Source organism: Cavia porcellus, unplaced genomic scaffold (genome assembly GCF_034190915.1).
Source record: "Cavia porcellus strain 051 isolate PalLab524CR breed Dunkin Hartley unplaced genomic scaffold, mCavPor4.1 scaffold_17, whole genome shotgun sequence".
Taxonomy (NCBI): Eukaryota; Metazoa; Chordata; class Mammalia; order Rodentia; family Caviidae; genus Cavia; species Cavia porcellus.
In genome coordinates, this window is record NW_026947500.1 from 30,092,680 (window position 1) to 30,118,176 (window position 25,497).

The following is a 25,497-nucleotide window of genomic DNA, read 5'->3' on the forward strand; positions in this document are numbered from 1 at the left end:
ACTTTATTTATTCAAGTTTTGTAACAGGGAGTGAACTCACCACCTCACACTTGCCAGGCAGGCATTGTACCACTGAGCTACCCTTCACCCCAGAGATCTTACTTTTAAAAAGTTAGTTCTTTTGTATATTGATTGAGGGCTGCCTGAAGGCCTGATGTACAGTGATTGCCTTTGTTTCATCTAATGCACAACCGATTCAAGGGAAAAATTTGTACAGTACTTGCAGGTAAGAGGGTTAGCAAATCACATGACCTGGGGAATAGGAACCTGGGGAAAAGCTTAGTGGTTGAAACATAAATTAGGTCACTAAAAACTTTTGAGGACAATCTACTGAGAATTTCTCTGGCCAAATAGAGCATTGCAAAGTTTCTGTGTAACCTGAGGGAATTTATAAAGCAATATGTGTGCACAGGGCTTGATGTATGCTAAGAAAAATCCTCAGCACAACATTAAGCTTTTACTTCTTGGTGATTTCTGTGCTTCAAACTGCAAATGAAGGCTAAAACAGGGTTGTAAACAGCCTGGCTAAATGCTGAAGGGATACTAAAGCAGAGCCAATTTGCAAAAACTGGGATAATTTTCGTTTCCTTTTTCTTGATCTCTGACTTTTGCCACTGAAGGATATCTGTTAAAATGAATTGAATGTAAATTAACAGAAGAGGAACTATAAAGACCACCTATATGACAATACATATTTCACAGCAATAGCTGAGAAGTCATTCACACATTATAGATTTAATGTCAGATTAAAAAAAGACTTGATTTCCAGAGTTATCACAGGTAATACTTAAAATGTCCAATGTTTAACAAAAATACAAAATATGCAAAACTCTATGACCATTTTCAGATGAAAATATTTCTAAGGAAGCACAGATATTGAACTTACTTGACAAAGACTGCAAGTATTCTAAAACATTCTCAGAGACCTAAAGGAAATCATTAGCAAAGAACTAAAGGAAACCAGGACAATAGACAATATCAATAAAGATAAACTACGGAAAAAATTAAAAGCTCTGGAACTCAAAAGTATAACAAATGAAGAAATTTACTAAACAGTGACTAGAGGATTACATTAACAGATTAGGGAAAACAATCTAAATGTCAACAAAGATTGAGTAAAACAATCAATTGTGAGCATTAGTAGAGAAAGAATTTTTTAAAAAAATGAACAACCTGAGAGTCCTATGGTATACCATCAAGTACACAGGAATCATATTTCAACTTCCCAAATTTGATGAAGCACATGAATTTGTATATCCATGAAACTACAGAAACTCTGCAGAGAATAAAAAGTCACACAAATACACAGCATAATCAAACTGTCAAAAGACAGAATATAACAGGAGCAAGAGACCTGACTCAGCATGTGGTGATTACAAGAACGGTAACGTATTTCTCATTGGTAAGTATAGATGCCATAAGGGAAGGGGGATGGCTTTTTTTAAGTGATGAGAGAAAAAAAATATTTTGACAACAAATGATTCTATATCAAGGAAAATTATTCTTCAAAAGGAGAACTCAAAGAATTTCCAAATCAACAAAAGATGAGGACGCTCATCTCTTGTTGACTTTCTCATCACCAGCTGATTTTATTACACAAAAGGAAATAGAGATTCACAATTACATAAAAGGCTACTATAAAACAATTTGAGGCTACAAAAATATGAAATTCCAGAATCAGTCAACACAAATATAAAAGCCAGCATTCTAGTTTTAGTTCATAACTTTAATTTCTATGTGACTTAAAAATTAATAAAACAATATTATACATCTATATTACTAGGCATTCTTTTAATAAAGATTACATAAAAATACATTTTGAGACTACAAGAACATAAGAGAATAAAGGTCTATAGGATTTTAATTTTTTGTACATTATTGAAATTATGTTAATATAAGTCCAAACTATATATTTTTTCTTTTTTCTTTTTTTTTTTTTTTTGGCTTTTTCTTCTTTATCGGTACTCGGGATCGAACTCACGACCACACACTTGCAAGGCATGCGCTTATGCCGCTGAGCTAAATCCCCAGCCCCCAAACTATACTTTTTATAAATTTATGATGTTACTCCAATCTCAACTATTCAGATAATGCCTTAAAATACATGTGCACAGTTCTACATGTGAGAGGATTAGAAGTCATTCATGTGTCTGAACAATAGATTCAAAGTTGAACTGAAAAATCAACGCTTTAAGATGTGTAGCAGAAGTCAGATCAGAAGGCAAACCACTGCCCTCAACATGAAGACACAGGTAGGTACAGAGAATTGCAACACAGAGCTGAAACCTGCTGAAATCAGTGCTTTGTAAGAAAATCTGAACCACAATTTATGAATTGCTGGCGGTCAGGTATGGACAAGCTTGTGAATTAAAATATGTCGGAAACCCAGGTGTGTGTGTGTGTCTGTGTGTGTGTTTCCAGTTTTCTTGAGTTATCACCTCCAAGAGCTTGACCACGTTCTTGGGGTAAACAGAAGAAGAATTCCCTTGTAACTTTCATGGTGGCAAGGTAAAATATATTTTCAATATATCAAAGTACTCTCATCAGAAAAAGACCTGCCTTCGGTGGAAATTAGTTTATTAGAGCCTAACCTGCTGGAGTTTCATCAGGGCAAGGTAAGTATTGAACTGTAACCAGCTCTAACCTTCCATGTAGAAGCACGGAAAGAAGCCAACTCCTTCTGTCTCTCCTTTGCCAAGAAGAGACGAAATCCTGGAGGAATATTTGGTAAGTCTGAAGGCAAGAGTCTAAACTTCATAAGGTAAAATATAAAAATAAAGCAACAAAACACCTCCTCTCACTACCTCAACTTATTTTATTTCCAGTGATCATGTAGCTTTTGCTTTTACCAACCTTATAATGTCCAGTTATTAAGAAAAAAAATCTTAAGTCATACTACAAGGGGCAAACACTTTCAAAAGACAGCGAACATCAGAACCAGACCTGGCAAAAATGTTGGAAATGGACTGGGAATTTAAAACAACTATCATAAATGTGCAAAGGAATCTCATGAATAAAGAAGACAGCATTTATGAACATGGACAATGTAAACAGCGATGGAATTCATTGGAAAAAGCAAAAATGTTAGCAATTAAAATGCTAACAAATGTAAAATGTCATTATGGGCTTATTAGCAAACTGAAAATAGCTAAGAAAAACATCTATGAGCTTAATCATATTTCAGTAGAAACATCCAAAAGTATAAGGCAAAAGCAAAGAGAAGAATGTCTTAAAAGTTCAGAAATGAAGAAAACAGTATCCAAGGGATATGAAATAACTGCAGAAGGTTTAACATGCAATGAAAATGCTAGAAATAGAAGGAAAGAATGTAAGAGAAATGTTTGAAACAATACTGGCTGAGAATTTCCTCTGACTAATGACATACACTAAACTACAGGTCCAGGAAACTTGTAGAACAATAAGCAGGATATGTATAAAACCAACAAAAACAACTAACCTCACGCCCCCACACACATACACTAACTATACCTGTACATACACACTTCATACTGGAACTCAAAAATTTCTACAACAAGGTAAAGGGAAAGAATGAATTTAAGAGAAGTAAATATAAGAACTATACAACAAGCTTTGCAGAAACAAAATGAACAAGAAAAGTGGAGTGACAAAAAGAAAAACAAAAAATCCTAATGAATCACCAGCATTTGAATTCTTTACTCAGTGAAATCATTCTTCAAAACTAAAGAAGTGCTTTCTCAGAGGATAAAAATCGAATTTATTGCTAGAAGAACTTACCTGCAAAATATGTTGAAAACACTTGTAAACAAAGAAAGTATCACAAATACAGAAAAATCTAAAGAAAGAAGAAGTAATTGTAACATGTTTTGCTTTCAGTTGAACTAAAAGAGTATATCCAAAACAGGATCAGTAAGGATGTATTTACTTTTGGTGCTTATGAATATATTATGTATATGTGTATACTTTTGTAAGTGAAAGAAGTGGCAGCATGATAAAAGGGGGAAGATGGGATAGGATTATGTTACACCACACATAAATTAAGTTTTACCACATGTCATTTGAAAGTTGGCTTGGATTCACTGAAAATAGATACTACAAAATATAGTGTAACCACATTAAAGAGTTAAAAAAAGTAACTAAGCGAAGAAAGGAAAGAAGCCAGAATTTTGATAGTCAACTAAAATCACAAAGGACTAAAGACACTTCAGGACCCCAGAGTTGTGAAAAACATTTCATATGAACAGCAATTGCACACTGTTATGCAAGTTAAGCCCAGCATTCCTTCCTGATTTACAATTCCAGAATGCTGTCTTCAGTCCTTTCTTTCTGCTCCAGAGGTACATTTCTGAGATAGATATATGTTTTCCATATATGGAAATTGGCATTTCTGTTAGTGTCCTGCCCTATCTAATACCTATCCTCCTTATCTCAAGGTCTGTATTTCTGATGTCTTATCATACCGGCATACCTCTGGAATTGTAGTGGAATGGCTTTGGAAAAACAAAACAAAGAGACATGCTGCTACTGATCTGGCTATAAACAAGATATCCACTAAGTAGCTGACAACTGTGACCTAAGTTGTATAATCAGTATCTCTCCTAATACCATTAACAAAAACAAAACATTCCTGAAAATGGTGTTGGGTAGGGAAGATTGCGGACTTCATCTTTGGTTATACAGGAGAGCCTTCTAAATAACACGTGGAAACACATCTCACATAAACTGCTTCAGACAAAGAACAAAGGGGCAGTAGATTCTCAACATTACAAATCTGTAAGAATTTAAGGAAAACATTCCTTTGTACCACCTAACAGTCAATTCATGATAGAAAATGTAATGCAGCACTAATTTCATAGTTCTTGTGGAATGGGGCAGGGAATTCTGTAGCCCTCCTGAGGATAGGGATGACATTACAAAGTTGAGCAAAGACCTGCTGTGCTGTCAAAGTGTCTTGAAGTTGCTACTGACAAAGAGAGGTTGAAGGCAGCCATTGCCATTAAGATGTATGTGTATAAAAAGAGGGTTTTCTCCTGAAAAGACGACAAAGATGAGTCTCGACTGGTTAAAAAGTACAATATCTGCTGTTAAAAGTGTCTGTCAATGATGTGAACCAGCTCCAGTAATAAAGCTAAAGACATGTTTTAGCATGGAAGTTAAAGAACCTGAGCCTTAATTCAAATCCCCTAAAAGCACCAAAATGGTGAGCGGAAAAAAATGTGCTGCACAGAGAAAAAGTCTTGTGCTTAGTGGAATCAGTCAAACAAAGACATCTACAATGAAATGAACTCTGCTGAAGAGGAATATCTAATGCCAGTTCAGTGATTCCTGTCTAATGAAAAATAGACATCACTAGGCATCCATGCAAGAAGGGGTCAAATATAAAGGCAAGCAATGTATTTCTCAATTTAAACAACCAAGCTCCAAGATACCAACAATTAGGACAATATGTACTATTAAACTTTCTAGAATCAAACTTTTAGAAGAGCAAATAAATGGAATGGTATGTGCAAAACCAAAAAGACAGAATTTTTGAAAGACTAAGAAACAAAAGAACAACAAAGAACCCAGTGACAGTACTTCAAATAAATATATATATTATGAGCTTTAATGGTCCAAGTACAGTAATTAAAAGTTGATAAAAAAAAATCAAGAACACACTGTGTGAAGACATTCATGAGAAAAATGAATATATTAATGTGGAGAATTTTTGATACTGTGGATCAAACTCATAACCACACACATGCAAGGCAGGTCTGTGCTGTCGAGCTAAATCCCTGACCCTTTTGTAGATTTTAAAGCAAAGAAGTTATTGGGAAAAGAAGTCCATTTGGCAAGAAGTCATTACTTTATCGTTTCTTGTAAGAGTACAACCAAATTACATGTGCAAAATCTGATTGAACTTCAAGAAAAAACAGGTGAATCTTTTACAATTAGAGATTTATCAGAAATGAGTAGATTACCCTCAATATCATGCAGGACTATTGAAACCAGCCACAGCATGATACATGCTCCTCTGAAGTTAACATGGAACCTCGATCAAGACAGAATATATTTAGGACTTCAAACACATTAACATATTTAAAAGAAAGGAAATCGGACAAGGTCTGCCCTTCAACTATAATGGCATTATTTAATAACAAAACATAATGGAAAAGTTCGAACCACATGGACTTATAACATTTAACATATGGATCAAATAAATAAATTTTAGAGCTTTTAGATATAAAATATGGTAACAAGTGATAACAATATAAGATTCTAAGAAGAGTGATGAGCAAATTTATAGCTTTGAAACAAGTATGTTTCATATGTATATTTATGAAAATATATCTAAGTTTATTCTCCAGTGCAGCAATTCACAAGGAAAAAATTAAAAGAAATAGGAAATGGGAAAAGTATTAAATTTGCCTTATAAAGTGAGCTGTGGTGTCACATACTTGTAATCCCAGCAGTCCAGGGCCTGAGACAGGAAGATCATTGTGAGTTGGAGACCAACGTGGGCCACAAAGTGTGCATGAGGCCGGCCGGAACAGCATAGTGAGGCCCTCTCAAAAGTCAAAGCAAAAAATTAGCCTTATAAGCTGCAGTGAGAGGACTCCTAAGGATTTCATCAAAAGATATTTGAAGCTGATAAATTCAGCAAAATAGAATACAAAATCATTTTTAAAAATCAGTATCTTTGCCAATAATGAAATACTTGAGAAGGATATCAGGAAAACAATTCTATTCACAGTGGTATCCAAAAGAGTAAAAAAATCCAGGAACCTATCCAAGGAAAAGAGTGAAATCTATGACAAAAAATTATGGAATGCTGAAGAAAGAAATGAAAACGCTAGAACATGGAGAGGGGTCACATGTATGCTTATAAGCAGAATATTGCTAAAATGGCCATACAACAGAAAGCAGTCTAAATTCAGTGCAATCCCCATCAGTCTTCAATAATATTCCTTAAACAATGAGAAGAAAGTTATAAAGTTCATGTGAAAACAAAAAAGTGCAGACTGGCTAAAACAACAAGAGCAAAGCTGGAGGCATCATTTGATGTGTTTTAAAATTATACTACTCAACTCTATAGTGCTATCATAAAAAAGATGTAGACCAATGAAATACCACAGAGGACACTGAAAATAATTCTATGCAACTATAGCTGATTCTTGACATTTGAGAAAAACATTAACTGGAGAAGACAGCCTTTTTAATAAACAGTGCTGAGGCAATGGATATCCATATGCAGAAGAATAATACTAGAACCCATTTCTCACCTTGTACAAAAAAAAAACTCTTAAAATCTTTGCTAGAAAAATACTACTTGCATAGCACTCTAAATAGCACATGGATTAATAAGTATTAATAAATTGCAAAATTAATTGAATAGACATTTCTGAAAAATTTTATATTTGACCAGCAAGTGTATAAAATTTTTCAATATTTTTCACCATTGGACAAATGGAAATCAACATTATTCTATGATTTCATCTAACCACAGGTAGAATGTCTATCAAGAATACAAAAACTATGGGTCATTGAAGGCTCCAACAGGAACCTTTCTACACAGTTACTGGTTGCGCAAATTAGTACAGTCACTATCGAAATAACTAGAGCTTCCTAAAAAAAAAGAAAGAAAGGAAACCCAAAATAGAACTATCATATGACTCAAGTGAGGGGTAAGACTAAAAGAGAGAGTCCTAGCAAACTATCTGTGGATGCCGGCAATCCTGGGTTCTGGAAAATTTCACAATCCTGTCAGGCTGACAGCCCACTTAGATAAGTCACCTGAAATCTGCATAATAGACTGGCTTTTGAAAAGGATCTCATATCACCTCTCTGAATATCCAGGATACTGTAACCAGAACTGTTCTTGAGAAGTGAGCTATTTTCTGAAATTAGATTGCTGTAATGGATCAGAAAGACCTGATGACCAGCTGCTTTGGAAAACCTACATGATGTTTTACATACACTACGGCCTCCTTACCAGCACACAGGTGTTACAGGGAGGATACTGATGTATAGTATCAGAAGATCATCATGGTATCACCCTATGAAAACAATTGTGTTATTCAGCAGGTAAGTACTCAGTCCAGCTTCAGGACTGAAGAAAAGTGCCTATATTTCCTGTGACATCACTGTTATCCTTTATACCCAGGTGCCTATTAGGGCAGGGAGCCAAAAGTGGTTTCCATTGCTGCCCTTCTTCCAGGGACACATTTAATGCAACTTGGACAATGATTTGGTTGCAGTTGTTGCTTCTCCCCTGACTACATACATCCAAACAGTGCAGAGAGGATGTCTGATTGATGTCAGCAGCAGACAAACTACAGTGCTCTGTCATTGACACAGAAGAAAACCACTGTTCCTATCATCTCATAGACACATTGCGTGACCAGACACTTGTCAGTATGACAGAAATATTAAACTTAGGCACTGTATTTCCTAACAGTACATTTACTTGCATTGCATTGGGACTTGTGCCAATCAATGTATCCTCTGAATTCCTGGGAGCCAGCACCAGAGGCCTGTTGAGGCTGCACAACAACTATCATCAATATTGTTTGTGGGGACACCCATCACCCAACAGGGTTCACTAGTCATTTCAAGGGATCCACACAACATACTGGATTCTATGCTATCTATATCAGACCTCCCTCAATTGCTTGAATGCCCCATTTTTATGTGTCTCAGATTAACGGTAAGTTACCCACATCTTCCATGGCATTCACTGTGCCTAACTTCACAAAATCTCATGACAATTCTTCAGAGAAAATTTACGTACTAAACAACCTATCACTCAGTTGTTACCTAGTAAAGCAGATGCAAGCAGATGTCGACATATGAGCACAAGAAATAGAAAAATACAAGCTAATACAATATTTAAACAAAAAGTATATCAAAAAACACAAATGAAGTACCTGAAAGTGTTTCAAAGAATGATAAAAGTTCAATGATATGAATTCAAGATAATATAGATAAACACTCAATACTTGGGGGAAAGGCAGTACATAAATGAGAAATCGAGCAAAGAGATATTCTGAAAACAAGATAAATCATAGAATTCAGGAATTGAATGTGAAAAACAGTTGGGTTCTGTTGGTGTGCTTGTAATCCCAGCATGCAGGATACTGCAGGATTGCCACATGTTCCACGCCAACCTGAACTATATAGCTTGATAAGTTCCAGTTTGAACTACACAGTGCAATCATGTCTCAAAAAGAGTACACATGAAAGCCATGACACATTAGATCAAATGAAGAACATATTTAAAATTTGAAACAACTTTTGATGTATTGGAGTCAGGTCAAACGACACAAAAGTAAAAAGCAATGATGAACTCATTAACAAAATGTCCATAAAATATTTAACTGAACAAATATCTAAAATTTCAGAAAGTTAATAGTGTATAGAATATATTCAATGACTGTTCTCATGTTGGTACACTTACAGCTACTCATATACAGAAGTATATAGGACCATACACCAAGACTTGGATTCATCCCAGTAATGCAAGAATGGTTCAAGATAGGTAAATCAATAAATATATGCAACTATAATAATAGTCAATGATAAAATCAATATGATCATCTCAATACATGCAGAAAAAGTGCAAAAGTTAAAAACCCATTAATGGTCAAACCCTGTAATGAATTGGATTAGATGATTCAATGAGTTCCATAAAAGCCATCAATGGAAACTGACAGCCAACATACTAAATGAAAAAAAATTGAAAGCTTTTACTCAAAAATCAAGAACAAGGATGTCTACACTCACCACTTATTTAAGATAAACAAGAAAAAACAAAAAGAAAACAAATGGAAGATGGAATATTTGCATGTGATACTCCATATAGACAACAAAAACTCAAAAATACTTGTGAATTTAATGATCAAATTCAGTATTGTAAATGGATACAAAGTTGATATGCAAAAAATCAGTGATCTTCCTGAGTATGAACACCTTTAACAATAGGATACAAAACATGTAATACCTGGGATCAATTTGATGATGGAAATAAAAGATTTCTTTGTTTTAAGTTACAGTACTCTAAATAGAGAGATTAAAGATGGTATCAAAAAATTGAAAGATATCCCTTGCTCTTGGGTAGGAAGGATCAATACAGTAAAAATAATATTTCAAAAACTGATACAGATTCAATGCAGTCCCAATCAAAATTCCTATAGCATGTCACAAAACTAGAGAAAGCATTCTTAAAATTTATCTGGATGCAGAAGAGACCTAAAATATCAAAAGCAGTCCTAGACACCAAAGACAAGATGGCATGCATCAAAATCCCTGACTTCATATCGTATTACAAAGCTGCTGGGATAAAAGCATGTTACTAATGAAAAAAATAGATCTAATAATCAATATACAGGTAATAAAATCCTGAAACATCTCCAAACATACTTGACTCTCTTGTCATTGACAAATGTGCCACTTTCCAAGAAGAAACAGCATGAAAAACTGGATACCTAAATGCCAAACATTAACACTAGAATCAAGTCTTTCATTATGCACTAAACTTAAAATGCATGAAAAATCTAAACATTAAAACACTAAGTCTGACAGAACTTTTAAGGACATTGTGTTATGCCAAGATTTTATGAACAGAACCTCAATCACAGAACTATTACAATCAGCAATTGGGATCACAATTGAAAAAGAGAAATCACCAGTAAGAGAATTCAACAGCAAGAGAAATCACCAACAGAGCAAGCTGAGAACCAATTGAATGAAAAACATTTTAGCCAGTTGTCACTCAAAGGACTTATATCAAGAACTTACAAAGAACTGAAAATATGAGTTTCCCCAAATTTAAAGACCCAATCATAAGTTTCCCCAAATTTAAAGACCCAATCCAAAAATGGGCATCTGAAATAGACACATCAGATGAAATAATATAAAAGGCAAACCAATGTATTAAAAAAAATCTTCAACCTCATTGGTCATTTCAGAGATGCAGTTTAAAATAACACTTGGATTCCACTTCATCCTAGAAAGAATGGCTGTTATCAAGAAGTCAAGCAATAACATACCAGTGGGCTTATGAACAAAAAAGAAATGTTGGGGGATGCAGAGTGATGGATACAGCACATAAATCAGTGTGGAGGTTTCTCCAAAAACTTGGTCTAGAGGTTCCATGTAACCAAGCTGTTCCTCTTGGTATCTTCCTGAACAAATTAAAATCACGATACAATAGCAACAGATGCACATCAATGTGTATAGCAACATAGTTTGCAACAGTTTGAAAAATCCTACAAGTGCATCAAATGATGGAACGGGAAAAAATGTATTTTTAATACATTGTAGTACTACTTGCCACGAAGAAGGGTAATATTCAGACACTTGCCTAAATGGATGGACTTTGAGACCAGTTTCTTAAGTGAAATAAATCAAACATGCAAATTACAGATTGTTTCTCTCATGTGAAAAAAACCATAATGTAAGTATCAAGATGTGTAGTGCAAACTGATAGGAAGATGTTCAAATGTATTTCTACAGAACAAAAGAGGAGAAAGGAGGAAACCAGAAAAAATAGAAATCACACCATTTACGCAATCTCAGCAACATGTCAATCAAAAATGTTCACTGAATATCTCAAAATGGATACAGTTGTGCCTCTACAATCTACAGTTTTAAAAAAATGGCCACATTTGACTTTGAAAACAATGGTCATGTTTGTCAACTGATGTAGAGTTAAGAAATGAAACCAACAATTTCTTAAATGCTGTTCTTTGCAAACAAAATATCAAAACTTGAACATAGCAAAAGCAGTTCTAAGAAATTTCGTAGAAGAAAGTGTCTACATCTAAAAGGAAAATTTCTCAATGATTTAGTATGAAAAAAATCCAGAAAAAAAAGAAGAGAAATGACAACAGAAAATAAAGAGATAACTGTGTATTGAAGACTAATCAGAAAACAATTTGTCTTATGGAAAAGTGAAACTGATAAATTAGAAGAACAAGGAGAAAAAACCAAAAATGAAAATGGGGACAGTTTCACTGATATCAGTGTTTTATAAAAATTATCTGGTGTTGTGAATATGTTATAACAAATTGGAAAACAGAAGTAACAGAAATTTCTGAACACACAAATACCACCAAAAGTGAATCATGATGACATAAGAATGTGTCAAGAGACCAAAAAGTGAGACCTTTAATCAGTTTTAAAAAGTCATCAGTACTAAAAAGTTTTATGAAAGTAAAACTCTCATGCAGGCAACTTTACTCCTAAGCTTTTATAGAACTAATGTCACTCCAAAGAATTGATGGGGCAGAAACTCTTATAAATTCATTTTATAAAGCCAACCTGACTATTGTCAAATGCAGACTAGGGCACTAGTTACTGGAAACTACAGAATAAAAACTTTAGTCAGTACTGGGAATTCAATTCATGACCGCGTGTTTGCAAGGCAGGTACTTATGCCACTGAGTTAAATCCCCAGGCCCCTAGAGTAAAAACTTTCATCATATATGCAAAAATCCTGAATAAAATACTACCAAATCAAATTAAACAACATCAAGAAGTCACTCATCATAATCAAGTTGATTTTATCTCAAGGATACAAGGTTGGTTGAAGTCACATAATCCAATAAGAAACATAATATCAAAAGGAGTATAAGATGGGATGATCACTTCAACATACAAAAAAAAAAAAAAAAACCCATTTGATAAAATTCTGTTTCTGTTCATGAGAAATAGACCCAAAAGTTATGGATAGAGGAATGATACCTCAATTTCATAAATTTTACATAAGATGGATGCACAACCCATGTCATTTTCAGGGGAGGAAATCTTCAATCAGGGTTGAATAACCTATACCAAAATGGGTGAGTGATTAAAACGTTGAACTTAAGATTCAATGGATTAGTATCTACACGGGTTCAAACTCCACCTGTGGTTCAACCGAACTCATTCCTCACCAGGACGAAATAATATGTCTTTCAAATCATATGATGCTTGTTGTAAAAAAAAAAAAAAAAAACACCACCAAAGGATTATAAAATCAAAGTAACCAAAATGTTGCATACAAAGTTGAATTAAAATAACATGTTTATGCCTGCTTGAACTACACATATGACTGTCTCTTTAGGCAGCTTATGTAAGTGATAGGCTATGCATGAGTGTTCCATGCCACCCAGTTGGACATGGCAGTGAGACATACAAGTTTTGGTGCAATCGTGAATGTGTTCTATAAAGAATTTATTAACAATGAGATAATGGAAAGCTATTCAATGAACACTAGCAAGAAAGATATTACCAAGAAATAAATTTCACCAAAGAAATGAAATATACCTACAGTGAAAATTTTTGAAGCACTAATGTAAGCAATTGCTGAAGACAGGAAATGATGGAGAAAAATTTCCATGTTCACTATTAAAATTTTTCATTTTTTAATGTCCATAAAATCAAACATAGTGGATACATGACACAACGTTTGTCAAAATGCAAATGACATTCTTTGTGGAAGTAGATAAATCCCATTTTCATATGGAAGTGAAATTCCCTAAATAGCCAAAACAAACCTGGATGCTTCACTATACCAGATTTGACAACATAGCATGGTGTTACTATAAGACACACTAAACTCTGGAATGTAGCAAAAGCAGTACTAATAAGGAAGTTTACAGTAATAACTGGCTTTGGTAAAATTAAAGCAAAAAGATACTAGATAAATAGTAAAAATTATATCTCTAAACCTTAAATTTCAACAAATGGATCCTAAATTTATGAGAACAAATGAAATCAAGTTGAGAACAGAAGCATGCTATAAAATACCAAAAAAGTTAATATAAATGTTTAGTGTAAATAAAATCAACAAACCCTCAAGGTATATAAGAAGACTCACCATCAGAATTTAAAGTGGAAATATAATAGAAACTTTGGAAATAAAAAGGTAAATTAAGAAGTATGTATAATCATGCCATCAAATTAGTTATCTACAAGAAATGAATAAAATGCTAGAAAAATGGCCTGTTAACATTGAATCAGGAAAAAAAAAAAAAAAAAAACAACCAAAGTTGGAAGACTTATACCAGATATTGAAGTCTTTGTAAAACTTACCCAAGAGAAGACCAGGACCCAATACTTTCATTGTTAAACATTATCAAATACTTACATGAAACCACAAAATTTTCTAAAGCAAGTCTGAGAAATACATACTTGAAGGCAAACCATTTTGCATTTTAAAGAGTTATAATAATCAACACAATACAGTACTGGCATAAAAATAGATACTAACCTCCAGGACAGACAGCCCAGGAATTAATCCAAACATACAGTCAATGATCTTTTGAAAAAGATACCAAGAGGATCCATTTAGAATGTATAAACATTGTTTTAAAAACTTGAAGTTCACAAATAAAAATATGTATTTGAGTGCTTTCTTTGTACCATATAGAGAAATCAACTCAAAATAGATGAAAAGCTTAATGTAAGATCTAAGAGGGAAACAGTTTGAAAGACTATCATTGTCCTTGGCAATATTTTGGATACTACATTGATATATCAGACCCTGCAAGGAAAAATTAAAAATAGGATGACATTATACTAAAAAAGTATCTATACAACAAAGGAAACAACAAAATCAAAGCCAACCTATGACTTGGTGATGTGCATCCAGTAGTAAAGAGTTAATGTCCAAAATGCGTGAAATGCTACTATACATTAACAGAGAACATAATGTGATTCAAAAAGTAAGCAAAACGTTTGAACAGATATGCTTCCAAAGAATAAAAATGAACAAGAGTGTATTCAGTGATGTTACTGAACATTACTAATAGACAAATGCAACTCATAATCACCAGACCTCTATCATGTTAATGTAACCAATATTTTCTAAAAAGGGAAGGTTTTGGTCTGATTGTATAAAATGGAAACTACACATTGATGGTGCAAATGTATATTGGTGAAGCCATTATGGAAATCAGAAGAGGATTCCTCCAAATAAATTGAAAACTACTAGTATACCATCCATAGGTAAAATTAAGATTTTTCAGTTTAATAATTCTTCAAATAGAAAATACCAGATTCTTGAAGAAAATAACTAATACATGAATTTAGTGAAGTGACAATATAAAAATCAACATACATATCAGTATGTTTTTATAGATATAATCTGAGTAGAAGTTATTCTTATAGCATCAAACTATATTTAGCAATAAATTTGATCAAGAACGTGAAAAATCTATATGCTAAAACACAAAATACAGACAAAACACACTGAAATAAATCAGTGGAAAGATCCCATGCTTAAGGCAAGGAAGAATCATTCTAAACCAAAAGTTTTCAATTCCTATCATAATCCCAGTGGCATTTACAGCAATAGAAAACAATCTTAGAGAATTATTAAATCAAAGGTTGCTTGTTTTTCAAAAATTAACCAAAATTGTAACTGTTTAGCTGGGATGACAAACAAAAATGCAGTGAAGTTTTAATCTTTAAATCATAAATGAAAGTTTCAACATTATCACTGTTCTCACAAAATGAAACATTGTAGAAGAATACTAAGATGTTAAGAAAAATCACTTAGTTATAATCGAAAAATTCCTAGAAAAACAAACACTGATTCAGGAAGACATTAACATCATAAGCAGATGTGTAGCAATGAAAAGTTTGAATCAGCAATCAAAAACTTCCAGAAGGAGAAAGCACTAGGATTGTGTTGTTTCTTAAAATTATCACTACCTTCTCAAGCTCTTCCCAAAAATTTGAGGAAAAAGGAATATTTTGCAACACACTCTTTGATCCCAATCAACAAAAAATTAGCCCCCAAAACAGTAAACACGTGAACATCTTTAAGAAAATACTAGTAACCCCAAGTCAATGGCACATTAAAAGCAAAACCAAATGGGAGTTATATTAGGAAGTGAAAGTTGTTCATAAAAATATCAACGTATGGCTAATAATACTCAGGTTTCTACAGGGTTATATTCTAAACAAAATTATCATATGTTGAAAATGCATTTTGTACATGTAATCTGCTTTAAATTATACATTGGCTGCACAAATTAGTATGAAGTTACTGGTCAATTAGAGTCCCTTAATGCTACTGCTGAGCATCATGAGAGTACTGTACCACAAACAGTTTGTCAAGAAGATCTCAAATCAAAGTAAAGTATATTCTTGGTCTGTTTCACCTTCACATCATGATTAAGTTAAAAAGTGTCCTAGGTGAAGCACTAATTCATGAACATTCTCTACATCACGTTAATAGGATGAAGGACAAGATTCCATAGAATAATTTCAGTTGACACAGAAAGAGAAGATCAAATTCGATGATGTTAAGAGACAACCATTCAAAAATTAGTAATTGAACAGAACTTTCAAAATACGATAAATTGGATTCTTGATAAATCTATAGCAAACTTTAGACTATCAAATTTCAAGGAAGGATTCGGCCATTCCTTGTAAAACCCACATAAGTGGGAAATGTATTACCCATAATTTACTGAAAATCATAGCAGTATAGTATGCTGTCAAGTTTTGCACTTTAAATTACAAAATGTTTTATCCTTAGCGATTATGTACATGAGTAAATAATATCCAAATTTTAAAGGAAGAGTTGCTGTTGCATACAGAAAATGTCAATCGAAAACTAGAGCTAATAAAAGAATTCAGTAAAGTTGCAGGGTACCTGTTCAAACATAGCCACACACATATGCACATTTCACACAGCATCTGTCATTTTTCTATACCAGGAAAAATATTCAGGGGGAAATTTACAATTACAACTGGCAAGGACTAGATTTATCATTTATATACTACCTAAACAGAAGTTAAGAAATTAATTGAAAAGTTCTACTCTATTAATACTATAGCCTTAACAAAAATATTTCTATGAAGCACTAGGCATTGCTGGAGAACATGTTAGCTAAGAAAAGTATTATTCAAAGGGATATATTTACAATACTATTTTTTAATACAGGTGAAATGCGAAAAAAATCACATTTCTAAAGTAACACTCACAAATAGATTTGGAACTAGAAAGCAATGAAATTGTTTACCGATAAGGTTTAGTTGATGGCTTGCAGTGGAAAATGTATTAAGAGAAGCATATTTCTTTAGAAGATTGTTAATGTTCTGTGTATTTTAAAAGTTAAAGTAACTCAAGAAGTCATGGATCACTTTTGAAATGGGGAAGTGAACATCTTTTTATGAACATAGCCAAAAAGCTGGGCGCAATGGAGCATGCCAGGAGTCCCAGATACTCAGACTGCTGAGGTTGGAGGATTGCTTAAGCCCAGGCATTTGACACTAGCCTGGGAAACATACTATAACCCCGTCACTAAAATCAACCACACATACAGAGCTTTAAAAAGCAATGATAAAACTGGGTGAGAATGTCTAAAACAACCATCTGAGAACTCTGAAAATTAGAGGAAGGCATTTTACAATTTGAAATGTGTTTATTCAAGGAAAAAGTACTGTTAAATCTCTGCATGAACTTTGAGGTCCATAATAATTTCACGTGGGAATGCCTGCCTCCACCAAGCTCAGTGGCACACTGGCCTTGAGCACCATCTTCATTACTGGCAATGACTTCTAACATGTTTTTGTGCTCCATGGAAAATTCAATGCACTGTATCAAAGAAGAGTTATCTCAGTTGCACATCTGTAGAAAAAGCCACCATCAAAGAAATCCAATATTCCATTACTGGTCAAAGCAAGCAACAGACCAGCAGAAATTTTCAAAGAGATTCTTGGAGATACAGAAGATTTCACTTGCTCTCAAATAAGATCTGAGATGTCCTCTGTTATCTACTTAATCTTGGATGACTGTGAGACCTGGTGCAAGCGGAGAGTAAAACAAAGAACAGGAGTTATTAAAGTGCCTGCCTATGGAATGTATGTTCTGGTCCATACACAGACCTTCTCTTTAAAGGGTAAAAGATCACCAGATAAGATACCTAAAGCCTCTGACTAATGTTGGTCTAACCAGTCAGTTGTGCTGATGAAGGAATGACACTAAAGGAGCAAGGCTTAAACAAAGATAATTTTTAAGTACAAACCTGAGCAGATGCATTAGCAGCCTTATACTTTAGAAGAATGTAGGTATGTCATAAACAAGCAAAAGAATAAGCAAACCAGTAACAGCTGTGAAAAGGGGAAAATTAGACTCTTGCATTTCTACAATGTGTTATCCTAGGTGATCACGTCTTAACAAAATTTATTTGACATGCCAAAAAGTAGCAGTGTTGCCCTTACCAATAAAGAGCAGTGAAGAAATGATATCTAATGTGGCCAAGGCAATAATTTTAGTAAGATAAATTTTCAGAATATGTATTACATATGTATCAGAAAACTAAAGCAAACAACTTTAAAGAATGGAAGAAAACATGGCAATGATTAAGCATAGAATATTACCATATATAAATTATATTTGTAAAATTTGCATATCTTCAGTCACAAATTGCAGTAATTTAGGTGAAACCTAGTAATTTAGGTGAAATCCAGTAATTTAGGTGAAATCCTTACCAGGAAAGTCAAACAGCAAATCTATACTTGCTATAGAAAGAAAATTGGTGGTCTTAAGTACAGATCTATAAAGATGGTTTAGCCTTAAGTATAGACAAAAATGTAATACGGAAAAATAAACAGCCTTAGAAATCTGCTGGATACCACAGCAGTATGTGAAACTAAATGTATGGGTAAAGGAGTCGTGATGTGCATGTAACTGAGTCCCCAGAAGGAAGGGAAACAAAGGGCTAGATAAAACTATTTGAAGATAATTTAACCTGAAACCAATTGTTTACTTGTAAGATGCTTATTCTAACTTCCAAATTACACTGGTAAGAAAATAACTGTAAATAGCAAAAGAAATTGAACAGAGGAATTAGAATGACAGTAGAATATGCCTGTTCAACACACAGAAGGCAATACAGGAGGAAGAGGATAACAAAAGAGCCATACAAAAAATAGAAAATTTATAGTACAGAAGATGTGAATCCTACCAAATCAACAATTATAGTACTACAAATTAGACTCAATAAACTCACTGTCAAAAAACAGGATTAAAATACATATTTTCTACAATAGATACAGCCAGATGCAAAGACAGAAACAATTTGAATGTGAGCAATAGTAAAAATAAAATGTAAAGAGTAAAGGAGTAGTAAATGTAAGAGACCTTAATAGCAATAAGATAAAGCAAATTTCAGAAATCAGTTATGAACCAAGCATAGTGGCATATACCTGTAATCTCAGCATTAATGCAGGCTGAGGCAGGAAATCACAAATATGAATTCAATCTGGGCAACTCAGCAATTTAGTAAGACTTTGTCTCAAAAATCAAAAATAATTAAAATCAAATCAAATCAAATAAAAAATACTAAAAATAGCTGGGAATGTAGCTCAGTGCACAGGCCCTGAGTTTAAATCCCAGTGCTGGAGACAATGAGGGGTATTTGACAATGACAAGAGTGTTAATTTAAGGGCTGAGGGTTTAGCTTAGCGGCATAAGCACCTGCCCTGGCAAGTGCAAGATCATGAATTTGATCTGCATTACCAAAAAAAAAAAAAAAAAAAAAACAAAAAAAAAAAACATATCAATTTAAAGGGCAAATAAACCTAATTATGAACCAAAACTAAAATATATGCAGCTAATGGCAGTTCTAAAATATGTGAAAGAAAAAATGGACAGAATGGAATATACCATTAAATAAGTAATAGGAATTCTGCAGTAATATCATTCTAATAATTTATGTTCTTGATTTTTTTGCCTTTTCAATTATCAACAGTATTATTAATTATGACTGGTACTACCCCTATTATTAATATTGCTGTTACAGTATTACCAACTGCCACTGAAGAAGGAGATGTTAGGAAGTGACACTACATGGCACTGTGCTGAATGCCCTACCTTATTCTGTCATCAGGGGCTCCACAGTGGAGCTCACTTTTCAACACGAGAAGTAGAACCCATAAAGCACTAAGGTCATATAACTCAAGGTAAAAAATGTCAACCACGTATCGCAGATCTAGAAAACTTTTAACATGAAGAAAAAGTCGAAACAGAATCCTTTGCTAACAGACCTGCTTTACAATGAATACTAAAGGAAATTAGGCAGCTTCGGGTCTGGGTGGGTCTGGTTCTTGTATCTTACTTTATTAGATGGGACATGAGATTTCTTTTATCCTGATCACTTTCTAAAAGCCTTATCTCCTAGGAACATAGTATTAAGGAGTAGGATTTCAACGTACAAATTTTGAGTGAATATACTCAACCTATAATAAGTACTGACAGAGTGAAAGATACAAGAAAGTATTTGATAAAATTGATCTCAAACTAGTCAACATACTAGGCCTAGAAATAAAAATGAAATTCTAACTTATTAATAAAGGATATCTATTAAAAAAACCACAGTGAATATTGTATTGTATGTAATACAATGAAAGCTGGGTCCAGGCCATTCTGTTCATCACTGTGTAGAGATTTTCCTCACGACAAGTAGGCAGGAAAGAGACACGAAAAAGAGCTGGACTGCAAACGAAGTTGAACTCTATTGCAGATGACACAAAAATCCCAAGAAGTTCCCCCAAAATAGAACTAAATAAATGCAGCCTGTTCTCAGGATACAAGATCAATACACAAAAATCAATTATATTTTTGTGTGTTGTTTTTATGACTGTTCTGGAGGCAAAGGGCCCCACATGGTGATTCCCAGAACTTGAGCTTCCACCCTGAGCAGCTCTTGATCTTTTTAACTGTATATCCCACTGCTTCTTAGATAGTCCCCCTGGGGATTCAGGCAGGATTAAGGCCAGGGCAGCAGCCCCGGAGAGGATGAGTAAGCATTAGTAGGTGGCTTTGAGGGATTCCAGGCAGTGACCACTTTTCCTGAGTGTCTGAGTCCTAGCACATGGACATCTCCAGCAAAGTAAATTATAGTTCTATATACTGCCAGAGAACAGCCTAAAAATTAAATTAAGAAAATAATTCAATATACAGTATTATCAAAAAGAACAAATCACAAGAGTACAGATGCACTTAATGCCATAAAACTGTATGCTTAAAATTATTTATGTGGTAAATTATATTTTATGGATCTTTTATCATAATTTAAAAAACAGCATTTAGAAAGAAAATTTAATTAAAGCAGTGCTAAATTTAACCTCTGAAAATTACAAGACAAACAGAAAGTGGTCTCAGGTTCATGAATTGGGTAAGATGGCAATATTCTTCAAATTGATCTCTACAGATTGAACACAATCCTTGTCAGAATCTTAGCTGACTTCTTTTTGTCATGGCAGTTGTTAAATTTCACATGGACGTCAAAATAATCTTGAAAAAGCAAGAAGCTGTAAGACTCACATTTCCTGGGTTCCAGACTTTCTACAAAATGACAGTACTCAAGACATCGGATAGGTTAAGAAAAAGGGGAAAGAATGATAGGTCTGAAGATGAATCTATGTATCAGTGGTCTCCTGAATTTTTCTAAAGGTACACGGCAAATCCATTGCAGCAAGAATATTACTTTGAATGGATAGTTCTCCAATAACTGGATATCTACATGAAAAAAGGTATTTGGTTCTCTTGCCATATAGAAATACTCAAAATGGATTGAAGATCTAAATATTACAGATAAATTCATAGAATTTGTAGAAGATGACACAGGAGCAACTGTGTAATTATGGATTTGGCAAAGGATAGTTAGATATAACACCAAAAGCACAGGAAACAAAAGAAAAAATATATTGATGGGACTTCATTGAAATTTAAAGCTTTTATCTTTTGAAGAACATTATAGAAAAAGTAAAAAGGCAATGTACAGAGGAGATAAAATATCTGTAAATCATTTACTGATAGAAAATAGGTAAACATCTAAATTCAATTCAAAAATTAAAAAAGTTATGATTTAAAATGATGAAAAATCTGAATAGACATTTCTTCAATGAAAACATGCAATAGTCATACACACACAAGATTTGTAATCTCATTAGTTATAGGGACATATAAATCAAAACCACAGTAAGACCATTCAATACGTTCTAAAATAATTCAAAAAGAAGTGTTTATAAAATATGGATAAATTATGCAATGTTCACACATTACTAGTGGAATTTAAAGTTTTGTCCCAATGTTGGAAGATAATTTTTCAGTTCCTTTAAAATAATATATGTTCTTGCAAAAATTTGTACAAAATATTCTCATTAGCATTATTCATAATATCCAAAAGGTCATACAACCAAAATATATCAATCAAGGAATAGATAAACAAAATGTATTATATTCATAGAGTGGAATATTGTTCGGCTATAAAAGAAGGAAATATTGATATAACATTGATGAATCTTAAAAACATGCTAAGAGAAAGAAGCCAGACTTAAAAGACCACGTATCATATGATTGAACTTTTATGAAACGTACACAACATGCACAGAGACAAAGATTAGTTTCTACTTAGAGATTGGGAAGACAGAATGGGAGACTGATGATACTTAAAAGAATACTGTGTTCACTTTCCAGGTAATGAAAATGCTTTAAGGCTAGTTTCTTAATTACTTTCTTGTTGCTGAGACATAATACCCAATACACTCAAAGGAGAAAAGGTTTATTTTAGCTCACCATTCATAGAAATTTCAGTCCCTGCTCTGCTAACTGCAAATCAAGATATTATGGCAGAGAAGAAATAATTCATAGTATGCCATCAAAAAGCAGAGAGATATCAAAGGCAGAAGGAGTGAGATATACCCTTCTAGGCCATGCAACCAGTGATCTACCTTTCCCCACCACGCTTTACCTACCAAATTAATTTAGTTATAAACTCATCAGTAGACTGATTGATTGATTAGTATCACACTACCATGATCCAATCATCTACAAAAGTCCCACCTATGAGCACATCAGAGTTTGGGGGTATATCTAGATATAAACTAGAACAGCCAATTACATAGATTTCAGCATATACGAAGTGCTACTGAATTGTAGTCTTTGAATGGGTGAACTGAATGTGATATGATTTCTCAATAAAACTGCTAAAAAGAAAACAAGGGGTGGAAAAATTCAGGGTTTAGAACTAGGCAAAGATTTGTTAGACCTAACATCAAAAGTACAATCCATAAGATTTGTTCAACATTGAAAGATTTGCTCTGCAAAGGACCCTATGAAGTTGGTGGACAGGAAATTTATTGAGTGGATAAAATACGTGTAAATCACACATCTGACTTGGGATCAGAATTTGCAATAGATAGATAACATAAGGAATCTTTAAAAATCAAAAGTTTTTTAGTTTTTTAAAAATATAGTCCATTTGAAAAATAGACAAATGATGTGAACAAACATTTCATGAGTGGAAGTGAAAAAATTTCACTATTATCAGTCATTGGGAAAATATAAATTTCAACCACAGTTAGATATCACTCACTTAAAATCTATCAGAGTGAATAAAATGAGATATCAGTATATATCACCAGAATGGCCAATGTAAAATTAATGCCAACTTCAAATGCCAGTGGGGATGCAGAGGAAATGGGTCCCTCACACATTGCTGGGGGTATGGGGATACTCTGGAAAACAGTTCCATAGTTACTTATAAAACTTGATATGCAACTACTGTGCATCACAGCAATTGCATTGTGTGGCTTTTATCCTAGAGAAATGAAACGTATTCAAAAATCTGTATATGAATGTTCATGACAGCTTTATCAACATACTAGTTTATCATTGCTGTGGTAATAATGTATCACAAAGAGGGGTTTAAACCAACACATACTTTTGCTGTTACAGAGGTGAGAGTCTTAAAAAAAAAAAGTTGTGGAATCGAAACCAAAGTGACAGCAGGCTGGTTCCTTTTGAAGGTTCTAGCACAGTGGCACCTATGGCACACGTGTTCTTTTTAAGGCAAAAAATGTTATTGCATGAGTTATTTATTTTAAAGTAAACCTAAGTATTCAGGTTTAATTGTAGTGTTGGCACTTTGCGATAAATTGGTGGGTTTTGGGCATTTGTATCTAAAAGGCCTGCCATCACTGCTCTATGGAAGCATCTATTTCCTTTCTTTTTTTTAACTTCTGGACACTACCTAGGTTCTTTGGCTTGTGACGCCTTCCACAAATCACATGATTTTTTCCTTTATGGGATAACACAACTGTCTCTTCTCCTATATTCAAATCTTCCTCTTATAAGAATGCTTGTGATTATATTGTACCTACCCAGAATATCCAGAATATTTCCTTTCCTCAGTTTCCTTAAACATGTCTGCACAGAATCTTCATAACCACAGTGTTCTAAGTATTAGATCTCAGATGCTTTGAGAATCTTTATTCAGTTTTTCACAATCTACACCAGCCTTAAGTTGGGGATGACCTGTATGTTCTTAGATGAATGAGTGGTTAGATCACTCATGGTAGACCCATATGATAAAAGTCTAGCCAGCCATAAAACTGAGTAGACTGTTGGTACAGACTTAAATACAGTGCTTAGCATTTTTCTCAGTTAAAAGAGCCAATCTTGGTTCCATTTATATAACATTCTTTAAAAGGCAAAACTATAGAATTGGAGAAAAGATTAGTGGGAACCACAAGGATGAGGAGGAGGGAATTCGGTGTGGGTGTAAAAGGTCAGTGGTAGAGATCCCTGTGACAGAGATGTTCTTCATCTGTGTCTTTTGTCTGGTTGTCATACTTTACTACAGTTTTGTTCCAGCTGGGGGAACTAAGTAATGCCTGCCTGGAAAGTCTCTCTGTATTATTTCTTACAATTTCATGTGACCATATAAAAATATAAATTTTAAAAGATGTTAAAACGTAGGCAAAAGCCTGAATAGATACTTTCACTTAGAAAAATGCTGTATAACAGCAAATAAGCACATGAAACAATTATGAGAATGTGAATCAGGACCATAACTAGATAACACCATTATCTACAGTACTGTATTTTTTTCTTCTTTCAGTGCAAGGGGTGCTCTGGTTGGAAAAAATCATTATTTTACAACTATCCTAACAAAGATCCTTGCAGGGAACATCTAAATCTGGAAAGACATTTTTGATAAGGAGCAAGATACTTGCATCACCTTAAAGGATTCACCTCAGATTGTTCATTTACTGCAAGGTAAAACATAGTAACTCTATAGTGGCAAAGGAGACAGTGCCTCAACTGAATGATCCTGTAGTATTGCCATTGAGCCACCAGTGGCATGTATCTTAGGGCGCGTTCCCTGAGGAAGCTAGAACATTGCTTATGGAATCTTGCAGCTGGGAAGGCAATCGGAAAGTAATGAAGAATCATTGAATTAAAAAAAAACATCATGTGGCAGGACTGTATCTTTCAAAATTGTATCATGAAAGACAATGAGACACTGGAAATGCCAAAAGATACAAAAACAACAGTAAACATGGATTGGATATTGTAGTGAAGAAGAAGAAAACCAGTTGCACCAAAAGACATTGTTCTGTCAATGGTCAATAGTGAAAAATAAATGTACCAAAGAACTGTATGGATGTTTTACTGCAGAGGTTGATCTCTGTGCTATTGCTTTTAAAGGGGACGTCTTTATTTTTCTGAAATACACAGCAAAATGTTCCCCA

General features: G+C 33.8%; 1 protein-coding gene and 1 long non-coding RNA gene across 13 annotated transcripts in view; one reads left to right on the forward strand and one right to left on the reverse strand.

Moving 5' to 3' along the window:
- LOC134470922 (uncharacterized) overlaps nt 1-25,488 on the forward strand; it is a 69,030-nt gene extending 43,542 nt beyond the window's left edge. The window contains exon 2 of the long non-coding RNA XR_010040183.1: nt 1-25,488. This exon is cut by the window's left edge and continues 37,520 nt beyond it. This is a non-coding gene — a long non-coding RNA (uncharacterized LOC134470922).
- Nucleotides 1-25,497, reverse strand: part of Kcnq1 (potassium voltage-gated channel subfamily Q member 1) — a 314,775-nt gene that overhangs the window by 178,236 nt on the left and 111,042 nt on the right.